Here is an 11,402-nt window from a genome sequence, read left to right on the forward strand (position 1 = left end):
TTAAACTATCTTTCGCCATTTCCAATTTTCCTTGCCTGAACTCTGCCGACATTTTGTCATATTCCACAAAGACGAGGTGTATAAGGTCGAAGTGCTTTGAGTAATAGACTATGACATTATAGTGTTACTCATTTAGTAAAATAAAGTTGAGGTCAAAATTTTTGGTGAATATTAGTTGTAAAATTAAATCGTTATAAAAGAAGTGATATATGCACATGAAATTTGCCTATGCACCTAACTGAAGTACCTCAATATGGATCATCTTATGGATTGTTATATTTTTTCGGGTTATTTTTCCCATCCTACGGGGTGTTAGTTCACCACAGTGAAACGTCAAAAGTTCATAGGTTTCGGAGATGCATCTTCAGACACTCTCAAATTAAACATCTTCAACGCTTTCTTGAGTGAGACATCCCATGTTGCCCAAAATAATGTCTAAAGATGCATATTTGTATCACATATTAAGGTTAGTCCTGATGTGCATCTCCATAATAACCCTTATTTCAAAATTCAAAGATTTTTACGGAGATGCATCTCCAGAATACACTCTGCTAGCTTAAACCACAAACTAGTAAGAGATGCAGAAAGTTGAAGAAAACCATACGTTTACATCAAAATACATAACATTACATAGATAATCATCAGTATAAATTTAACATTACATTCATCGTGGTGTTGCAACATCATTAGAATATCTTTGGTCGATCTTGCAATTGTTGCATCCACTTTAATCAAACCATTTGTTTCATAACGGTGAAATGCACTCCACATAACCCTTAAACCTTCATCCGTCTTCAGCTCAAAAGTTTTGAACTGAATCTTCCCTTCATTGTCAATTGAGGAAGAACAGTACTCGAGTTTCACAACTCTTTGATTGTTTGGGTATTGTAGGAGATTCTCTAGTATGGATTTTAGATCTACAAGAGAGGTGTATTATGTGATCCTAACACTACTATTGTAGGAGATTCTCTAGTATGGATTTTAGTTGTGCTAGAAACAATGACTGCTGCTAACACTGCTAACGTTGTTAATAATAATGATAGAGATCATTATAGTGCTAAACCAACTATTTTTATGGTGAAAAAATTGACTACTGGAAAGACAAAATAGAAAGTTTCTTTCTTGGTTACGATGTTGATCTCTGGGATCTCGTAGTTGATGGATATGTTCACCCAGTAAATGCTGAAGGAAATATTTTAGCAAGAAGCGATATGTTTGATCAACAAAATAAAGACTTCAAAAATCATCATAAGGCCAGAACCATATTGCTCAATGATATCTCTTATACGGAGTATGAGAAGATAAAAAACAAAGATTCTTCCAAATCCATTTTTGACTCTCTGGGAATGACTCGTGAGGGATACGCCCAAGTAAAGGAGACAAAGGCCTTGGCCTTAATCCAGAAATACGAGGCTTTCAAAATGGAAGATGATGAAAATGTTGAAACCGTGTTCTCAAGGTTTCAAATGCTTGTTGCAGAAGTTAAGGTTCTGGACAAAGGGTATTCTACGGCTGATCATGTCAAGAAAATTATCAGAAGTCTTTCCAAAAAATGGAGACCTATGGTAACTGCATTAAAGTTGGCTAAGGATATCAACAACATTAGTCTTGAAGAACTTGTTAGTTCTTTAAGAAGTCATAAGATTGAGCTAGAAGAAGATGAACCTCAAAAGAGAGGTAAATTTGTAGCTCTAAAATCCAAGCCTGAGAAGACTAGAGCATATCAAGCTGATAAAGAATCAGAAGGATCTGATGAATACTCAGAAGATGATGATGAGTTGTCTTTAATCTCAAGGAGAGTCAACGAACTCTGGAAACACAGGCAAAGTGGTCAAGGGAAATCAAAGGAGTTAGAAGAATTGTTGGCCGTAAAAGAAGCTATATGTTTCGACTGTAAGGAGCCATGTCATTACAAGAAGCAAACTTCTGGAAAAGAAGTTATCTGTTTCGATTGCAAGGAGCCATGTCATTACAAGAATGATTATCCCAAGTTGAAGAAGGACAAAAGGCCCAAGAAGAACTTCTCCAAATTCAAGAAGGGGCTGATGGATACCTAGGATGACTCAGAATCTGAAGAAGAAGATTATGACAAATAAAAAGATAATGTTGCACTGATGGAAACTACTGAGGATCCCACAAGCTCTGAGGAACCAGAAGACAAGGTTTTGTCAGAATCAGAATCCGACTCCGATTCTGAAGAGGTATTCTCTAATTTATCTCGTTCTGATATTGAAATTTGTCTTTCTAAAATGCTGGAAAAATATCAGAGTCTTCAAAGAAAATATAAGTACCTTAAACAAGTCCAAGTAACTGCTTCTGAAACTCAGAAAGAACTTGAGAATGATATTTCCTCTCTAAACGAAGAAGTGTTTTCTTTAGAAAGTAATAACTCTACTTTGAAAAGAAAATTTTCAAAACTAGAGGAGAAAATAACTTCAGAAGCTTCTTGTACTGATTGTGTCATCATATATGACAGAGCATTCCAATACTTTCTGGCTAAAAGCATAGAGAGAAGCAAATTGGATTCCTTGATCTATGGAATTAGCAGAAATGACATGAAAGGTTTGGGTTGTACAACAAAACCTGACGCAAGTCAGAAGGTCAAACCAAAACCTCCTATGTGCATTTCGTGCCTACTGGCACTGAGTCTAATATTACTGCACAGACACAAAAGCATACTAAGGATAGGAACTTCGTTCTGAAACCTAAGTATCATACAGAAATCTCACATGATTATCCTTCTGCTAAGAAACCCAAAGTTGTGAATAACTCTGGGAAAACTAACAAAAGAGGACCCATAAAGTGGGTACCTAAGGATAAAATCATTTATGTTGCAAACATCCTTAATAGCTCAGTTGAGACACCAATCATGGTACCTGGACAGCGGATGCTCGCGACACATGACGGGCAGAAGTTCTATGTTCCAAGATTTGGAACTTAAGCCTGAAGGCTTTGTTGGTTTCGGAGGAAACCAGAAACGAAAGATCATTGGCTCTAGAACCATTGATAACAGTAAACTTCCTTTTATTACTAATGTTCTTTTAGTTGATGGTTTAATGCATAATATATTGTCCATTAGCCAACTTAGTGACAATGGTTATGATATCATCTTTAATCAAAAGTCTTGTAAGGTTGTTAGTTAGAAAGATGGAACAATCCTCTTTAATGGAAAGATGAAAAACAACATTTATAAAATTAGACTTTCTAATCTTGAAGATCAAAATTTAAAATGTCTAATGTTTGTTAATGAAGAGCAATGGGTCTGGCATAAGCGTTTGGGTCATGTTAGCATAAGAAGGATTTCTTATCTAAATAAGCTTGAATTAGTCAGAGGTCTGCCCAAATTGAAGTTCGCTTCATATGCTCTTTGTAAAGCTTGTCATAAAGGCAAGTTTTCTAAAACATCTTTCAAAGCTAAAACTGTTGTTTCTACCTCTAGACCATTAGAACTTCTGCACATTGATTTGTTTGGACCAGTAAAAATTGCTTCTATCAATGTAAAGAAGTATGAATTAGTCATTGTTGATGACTAAAGTCGTTGGACATGGGTAAAGTTCTTGAAACACAAGGATGAGTCTCACTCTGTGTTCTCTACCTTCTTCTCACTAGTGCAAACATAAATAAATTGCAAAATAATCAAAGTCAGAAGTGATCATGGTGGAGAATTTGAAAATAAACATTTTGAAATATTTTTGATTCAAATGGTATTTCTCATGATTTCTCATGTCCTAGAACTCCACAATAAAATGGAATTATAGAAAGGAAGAATATGACTTTACAAGAAATGGTCTGCACCATGATCCAAGAAACTAATATGGCTAAGCATTTCTAGGCAGAAGTGGTTAACACATTGTGTTATATTTAGAACAGGATTTCTATCCGATCTATTCTGGGTCAGACTTCTTATAAATTTTGGAAGAACAGAAGTCCAACATTTCTTACTTTCATACTTTTGGATGTGAATGCTTTATGTTAAACACTAAAGATAATCTTGGCAAGTTTGACTCTAAGGCACATAAATGTTTACTTTAGGATATTTTGAACGCTCTAAAGGATACAAAATCTTTAATACAAAAACAAGAATTCTTGAGGAATCAATTCATGTTAGATTCAATGATAAGCTTGACCCTGAAAAGTCAAATCTAGTTGAGAAATTTGCAGATCTAAAGATCAATCTTTCAGAATTCAAAGATATTGTCTCTGGAGAAAAATACTCAAAAGGCAAAGCCAAAGAATCTGAATAAACAACTCAATCAAAAGCAATCATTGATCCAAGTCATCAGAAAAAGAGTAGATCAAGAACTTCTCATTCCGAAGAACTGATTATGGGAGACAAGAATGCTCCAGTCAGAACTAGATCTTCATTCAGACACTCTGAAGAAACTCTTCTAGGTTTGGTGTCTCTGATAGAAACCTCCTCCATTGATGAAGCTCTTCTGGATAATGAATGGATTCTGGCCATGCAAAAAGGAACTGAATCAATTCACCAGAAACGATGTTTGGGATCTTGTTCAGAAACCAAAAGGCTTTCATATCATTGGAACCATATGGGTTTTCAGAAACAAGTTGAATAAGAAAGGAGAATTAGTTCGAAATAAAGTTTGACTGGTAGCACAAGGTTATAGTCAGCAAGAAGGTATAGACTATACATAAGCCTTTGCTCCAGTTGCCAGGTTAGACTCTATTCTTCTTTTAATTTCTTTTGCAGTCAATCATAACATCATACTTTATCAGATGGATGTTAAGAGTGCATTCCTGAATGGTTATATTTCTGAAGAAGTTTATGTGCATCAACCTGCTGGGTTTGAAAGTTCTCAAATTCCTAATTTTGTTTTTAAATTGAAAAAGTATTTGTATGGTCTAAAGCAAGCTCCAAAAGCTTGGTATGATTGACTAAGCAACTTTTTGTTGGAAAATGATTTTACCATAGGAAAAGTGGACACAACACTCTTTTACAAAACCTTCAATAATGACATTCTGGTTGTGAAAATATATGTTGATGATATTATTTTTAGTTCTGCTAATGCATCATTGTGCAAGGAGTTTGCTAAGTCTATGCAGGCAGAATTGAAAATGAGTTTGATGGGAGAACTGAAGTTCTTTATGGGAATTGAAATTGATCAAAGACCATAAGGCACATATATTCATCAAAGCAAATATACAAAGGAACTTATGAAGAAATTCAACTTATCAGAATGTAAGCTAGCAAAGACTCCAATGCATCCTACATGCATTCTGAAAAAAGAAGAGGTAAGCAGTAAGGTAAATCAGAAGCTTTTCATAGGTATGATAGGTTCTCTTCTATATCTAACAACTTTTAGACCTGATATCTTATTTAGTGTATGCTTATGTGCTCGCTTCCAATCAGATCCTAGGGAGAACTCACTTAACTACTGTTAATAGAATCTTTAGGTATCTGAAAGGTACTACTAATCTTGGTTTATTTTATAGAAAATCAAGTGAATATAAATTAGTAGGCTATTGTGACTCTGACTATGCTGGAGATAAAATTGAAAGAAAAAGTACTTCTAGAAGTTGCCAATTTCTGGGAGACAACTTAATCTCATGGTCCAGCAAGAGACAGTCAAGAATTACGCTATCAACAGCTAAAGTTGAATACATCGTAACTTTTGGATACAACACTCAGATACTCTGGATGAAGAGTCAGCTAGATGATTATCAGATATCTGAGAGTAACATTCCTATTCTCTGTGATAATACTTATACTATTTGTTTATCTAATAATCCTATCTTGGATTCTAGGGCTATGCATATTGAAATAAAAAATCACTTTTTACGTGACTAGGTTCAGAAGGGAATTTTTCACTTAAAATTTGTTGATACAGACCATCAATGGGATGATATATTTACAAAACCCCTGGATGAAGATAGATTCACATTCATTCTGAAAAATCTATTTATGAAACCTTGTCCAGAATGAAAAGATGTTATTAAGAATGTAAAGTCTTTAGAACTCTATATAAGATTATGAGATTATTTTTCTTTCTGACTCTGAAACTTGAAGCTTTATGAAGTAAGGAAGTTTTCATGAATCATAAAGGTTCTGATCTGAAGCAATCTTATCAATTTATCTTCCTGATTCTGAACAGTTGATGCATTTAATGGTTGTCTTGTCGTTTGATTTCGTGTGGTTCTTAGTGGAGACAGTTGTCCCACTTTCTAAGCATGCGTGTATAAAGCGTGACACATTGAGTTTAACAATTATTGGAATTAGGTATAAACCTTTACACTACCCCCAATGACTGCACACACCTTTTTGTCATCATTGCAAAAATTGTCTACTTAAACTCACACCACTCACATTTTCACACTATGCGCACATTTCTCCCACACTTTCAAGTTTTTCAAACCTCAAACAAACTCTCTCTCTCTCTCTCTCTCTCCTCAATTGTTCTTCATCTTCATCCCCTCTCTCTCAATGGCTGAACAACAATCATCAATGGCATAACAGTCTTCAAAGACAGCTGAACAACAATAACATACTGAAATCAACGTACTAGAAGGGATTCCTGAACTTACTCTCCACACTTCAGTCAACAAGCTTACAGTGTTGTGTGAAACTATTATGGATTTCAAAAAACTGAAGGATAATAGTTTTGATTTCATAGAAACTTTAAATGTTCAAGGATGGAACACATTTTTCGAGAGACTCACATGCCCACTTTACCCTGTGCTGGTAAAACAATTATGGGTTCATGCCACTACTGAAAGGGAAACAATTACCTCATATGTCATGGATAGGAAAATTGTCATTACTGAGAAGTCCATTGCAGACCTTATTGGTCATGACGGAAAAGGTAAAAGAGTTTACAGTGCAACTATCACCGCTAAGAAGGACGCTGATATCTCTTTAGTCATCTTCAAAGAAGGAACAAACTTTGCTGATGAAAAGAGTCCTAGTGCCAAGGACTTAACCAACAATTTAAGGGTATGGTTCAAGATTATTCTAGGGTGCATCAATCACATGCCAAGTACAAACAGTTATGACTACATTAACACACGTCAGAAGATTATGATGTTTCTTATGGGGAAGGGTGTTAAGTTGGGACTGCCATCACTTCTGTTCAAATTCATCAGGGATTCTATCAGAGAATCCAGAACTGGTGGATCTTCCAAGAAAGCCATAACCAAGTTCATACCAAATGGAAGATTAATCTCATATATTCTAGTGGAGAGTGACGTGGTAGATGACCTTCCAGTCAGTGGGTTGACAGGAGAGCTGGTAAATGACGTTGGGAAAGTTTTCTAGGGAAAGAATTTGTAAAGTATGGGTCTCATCTCCAAATTTCGAAGACCAGAAATAATTATGAACAAGGATGATATATGTCGTACAAGAAATCCAATAGATGACTACCCCATTTTCACCAAAGTAGATCCTCCACAGGTTCTGATGGCTTATCTAGAAAGTTGTCTCAAGGATGGCATTGACCCATTGGTGGATCCCTTTAATCTCCCATAACCTACCCAGATGTCCATGGTAAAAGTAAGAAAGAGTTCAGAGGTAAAGGATCTTCTGGAGCTCAAAAAAAGAAGAAGGTATATATATTTCCGAACAAAGATGAGGTTCCTCTAAGTGAGCGCTAGAAGGCTATGATTCTGAAGGATACGTCAGGGGTGTTTAGTTTTCAAGAGCTTCCGGCCTTCTGCTGAAACTTTTGATTCTATTTCAAATTTGTCTAGAATCTTACCACTTACTCCTCCATCTCAATCTACCTTTTCTGAACCACTTCCATTACCAACACTAGAAATAACTCCACAAATTTCAACACCTGTTATCGAAATACCATCACCAAAATACACTCAAACTTTAGCAACATCTATAACAGAAACTCCTCTAGTTTCTGCTCCTATTCTAGAACAACAATCGCTACCACCTTCATTATCTCTTCCATAGTTACAGACTGCACCCATCTCACCACCATCAAATGATTTTTATCCCATACCAAATAATACAAATGTTACACCACATCGAACATCTCCTACCAGAAGTGATTCTGACGAACTTGTTCCTGAAGGCACTCCTGAAGGAATGTTTGACTTTGAGCCAACAATCACATCACCATAATTATCCCCCATTATTTAATCCTCACATTCCTTCGTCTTTGGTCCTGACTTTGACGAGTCCAGAATCAACCTCACCATTAAATATCCCAAAGTACAAACACCATCCTCTCCTGACCTTGGTAAGGTTCTAACGGATTTTGATTCAAAATCCAAGAGGCGTTTGGAGATGGCAATGACTGTTAGTCATTCTTCTGCAAACCCTGCTGCAAGTGATTAAGCATGGGAAGCCTATAGAAGCTGGATGAATTCTGAGATTTCCAAGATGAAGGATCTTGGGTATAGTTTGGCTGAAAACAAATTTCGTTATGGGTTCGTGCCCTTAATGGAATTGTGGAAGCCGAGGAATTCCCAATTCTACCTTCCTCCACCAGAATTCAAGAAGGCCTCTCCAGAACCCATGGAAGAAGAAGAAGAAGCTCTGATAATAGAACCTGCTCAGAACATTGAATCTGCTACTCTAAAACCTTCTATTCCTGAACCTAAAGACATTGCTATGGAAGAAGATCCAAACTAGATCATCGTCTCAGAAGCTTCTGCGTCTCATCATATTCCAGTTTCTCTTCTGAGAACCATCGAGCAGATTAAGGTTGATAATGTAAAGGTCAACGAGCGTCTGGATAAACAAGATCTGATGTTTTAGCTGATTATGTCAAGACTTCCTCCTCCTCCTCCACCTCTTCCCCAGAACCCCTATACTTTGTTTACTTTAACTTTTTCGCATTTTTCTTTTACTTCTTTTCAATTGTACTCTGCACTGGCTGTTGGCATGTTTTTTTAATTAATGAAATTTTTTTGCTTCTCTTTATTTATTTTGTCTTTTATCTTTTTTATTGATGACAAAGGGGGATAAAATATAACATTCTAAAGGGGAAGAATTAATAGTTTATTTTGATACCTAAATTCCTAAGTAAGAACCCAAACATTGTTTAAATGTTTATGTTAACAAATACTTCGACAAAAGTTTGTTAAGTGTTTTTGCAGGGTTAACTCTCAAGAATCAGAATGATTTTCAAAGAAGTTTACGAAGAAAGCTCTTCTAAATAAGTTTATGAAGAAAGCTCTTCTAAAGAAAAGTTTCTGAATTAAGGTCTATCAAAAGGATGATGTTATCAACAAGTGTTATGGACAACTTCAACTAACTTCTGAAGTTAAACTAGATTCTGACTAACTATTCACTTTGGTACTTCAAAAGGTAAATTAGGAAAGTGTTCTTTCATTATGAGTTTATCTTTATAGGACTATACATCTCACAGGGAGCTTTGTGCTTCTGTAAGATGTATTCTTCTATGATTACCTTGTACAAAACTGTTCATCAAAATACATGCTTTGTCATCATCAAAAAGGAGGAGATTGTTAGAACAAGATTTGGTTTTGCATCTATACCTTGAGTTTTGATGATAACAATTTTGTATTTATGCGAGAAAAATTTTGGTACCCTAATGATTTATTATTGTGTAGCTTTAACAACCAGTTATGATTCTGATCATATGATGTGTGTCGCATCCGCGAAAAACAACCGGCGGGCTGAAATAAAAAACACACACAGAGCCGCCACTGCGCGTTATTTATCCCAAGATAGGGAAAGGAAACGCTCAGAGAAACTTGGAAAGGAAATGGCCTCGCGACCAAAGAGAAAGGGTAAGGGAGTCGGTTACGCAAGGGGAAGGTATTAGCACCCCTCACGTCCGTCGTACTCGACGGGATCCACGTTCTAAAATAAAGAATAGGTTGCTAAAACATCACACACACACAGGGAACGCAGGTGGGGTTAAGAGAAGGGAGCTCGATAGGACATCGCATCCTATGCCTACATATCTCATCTGGAACGAGAATCAGAGCCACTGTAGTTCGGCTTACGCACGCCAAACAACACAAAACGCACAAACAGATGGCAAACATGGAGCCAGACAACCACTCGATGGAATTACGTCAGCATCCGAACCAAAACGCACACAAAAGGGCAAACGTGGAGCCCGACCGCCAATCACTGGACATACGTCGGCATCCGAACCCAACACACAACAGATAACAGGTAAACACACACAAAAAGAAAAAAAAGTGCCCGGAGAGACCTCGCACGGTCTCCTGCCTACATACCTCGTCTGGAACGAGGATCAGGGCGATGTAGTTCCCCCTAAAGGGGAAGAAAATCTAGCCAGAAACCAAGGGAAGACACACTACCAGGGAGCTGTACTCGAGCCTAGTGTTGTCATGCATCATTGCCCTAAGTTGGTTTCTACCTACTTGCACAATTGCAAGCTAATCCTATCCAGGAAGAAAGCAAGCATACAAGCATACAAGCAAACAGAGCAAACGAATATTCACAAAGCACACACTATAACCAGTCAAGTGGGCTCAAACAATGGGTTTGACTGCCGAAGCAAATCATCTGTACATGGGTGTTGCTCGCTCTTAACCTTGCCATTGCGAGGCTAAGGTGAAGCAGATGAAAGGTGAGTGAAGATCAGACTTCACAGCTCTTATCCCTGACCAGGGAGAGCTTTTAGACAAAGGAGCGTGGGTCCAGAATGGAGGGACCCTTCTACGCTCAAAGACTCTGACTCGATTGTGCAACAGCACAAGATCTTGGGTTTGTGTCCCAATGCATCAACACACAGCCGTGTGAGCAGAGGGACGACTCACAGAATAGTGGGGGATAGATTGCATATCCCTTTGATCCACCAATTGCCTCATAGAGGTCTTTACCTGCTTGGCACAAATGTAAACAACCACAAACATCGCCTCTTAAGGAGGACTTCAGACAGTTGCTCGGCCAAGTAACAGGCCAGGTCTTCCAGACTACATGAAGAATAGAAGTCCTACCTCAAGTGGTTTAAAAACCAAGCAGCAGCAAGCAAGTTCTTAAAGAACTGTAAGCGACTAAATGTACCTGAAATCATTCAAGTATCATCAGTACTCAGACAGACAAACAGTAAACAGCAAATGTTAATCAGTTAATCTGTACAAACAAGTAACACAGGTTAATGCACACAAGTGCAAGCTATAAGCCCAAGCTCAAGCATCACAACCTACAAAACAAAGTCATGTTAGTGGACAACATCAAACAATCTCAATTTAATTGATTTCCATTTCTCTCCTTAAGCCTTTTGCATTTCAACCTGAAAATCCACACCAAATGTGAGAAACTAGACCACTAGGCCAAGCCTAGGGTCCAAAAGGGAGAAAAAAATCTAAACAGCAAGTAATTCTCAACCAAAACCAAATTAATGCAAATAGAAAGCAAATGCAATTGATCCCATACTCATATCATTCACCATATTCATTTCATGCACATGTTGGTACAAACTAGGTCAAAT

The sequence above is a fragment of the Lathyrus oleraceus genome, chromosome 2, assembly GCF_024323335.1.
Source record: "Lathyrus oleraceus cultivar Zhongwan6 chromosome 2, CAAS_Psat_ZW6_1.0, whole genome shotgun sequence".
In the NCBI taxonomy this organism is placed as follows: domain Eukaryota; kingdom Viridiplantae; phylum Streptophyta; class Magnoliopsida; order Fabales; family Fabaceae; genus Lathyrus; species Lathyrus oleraceus.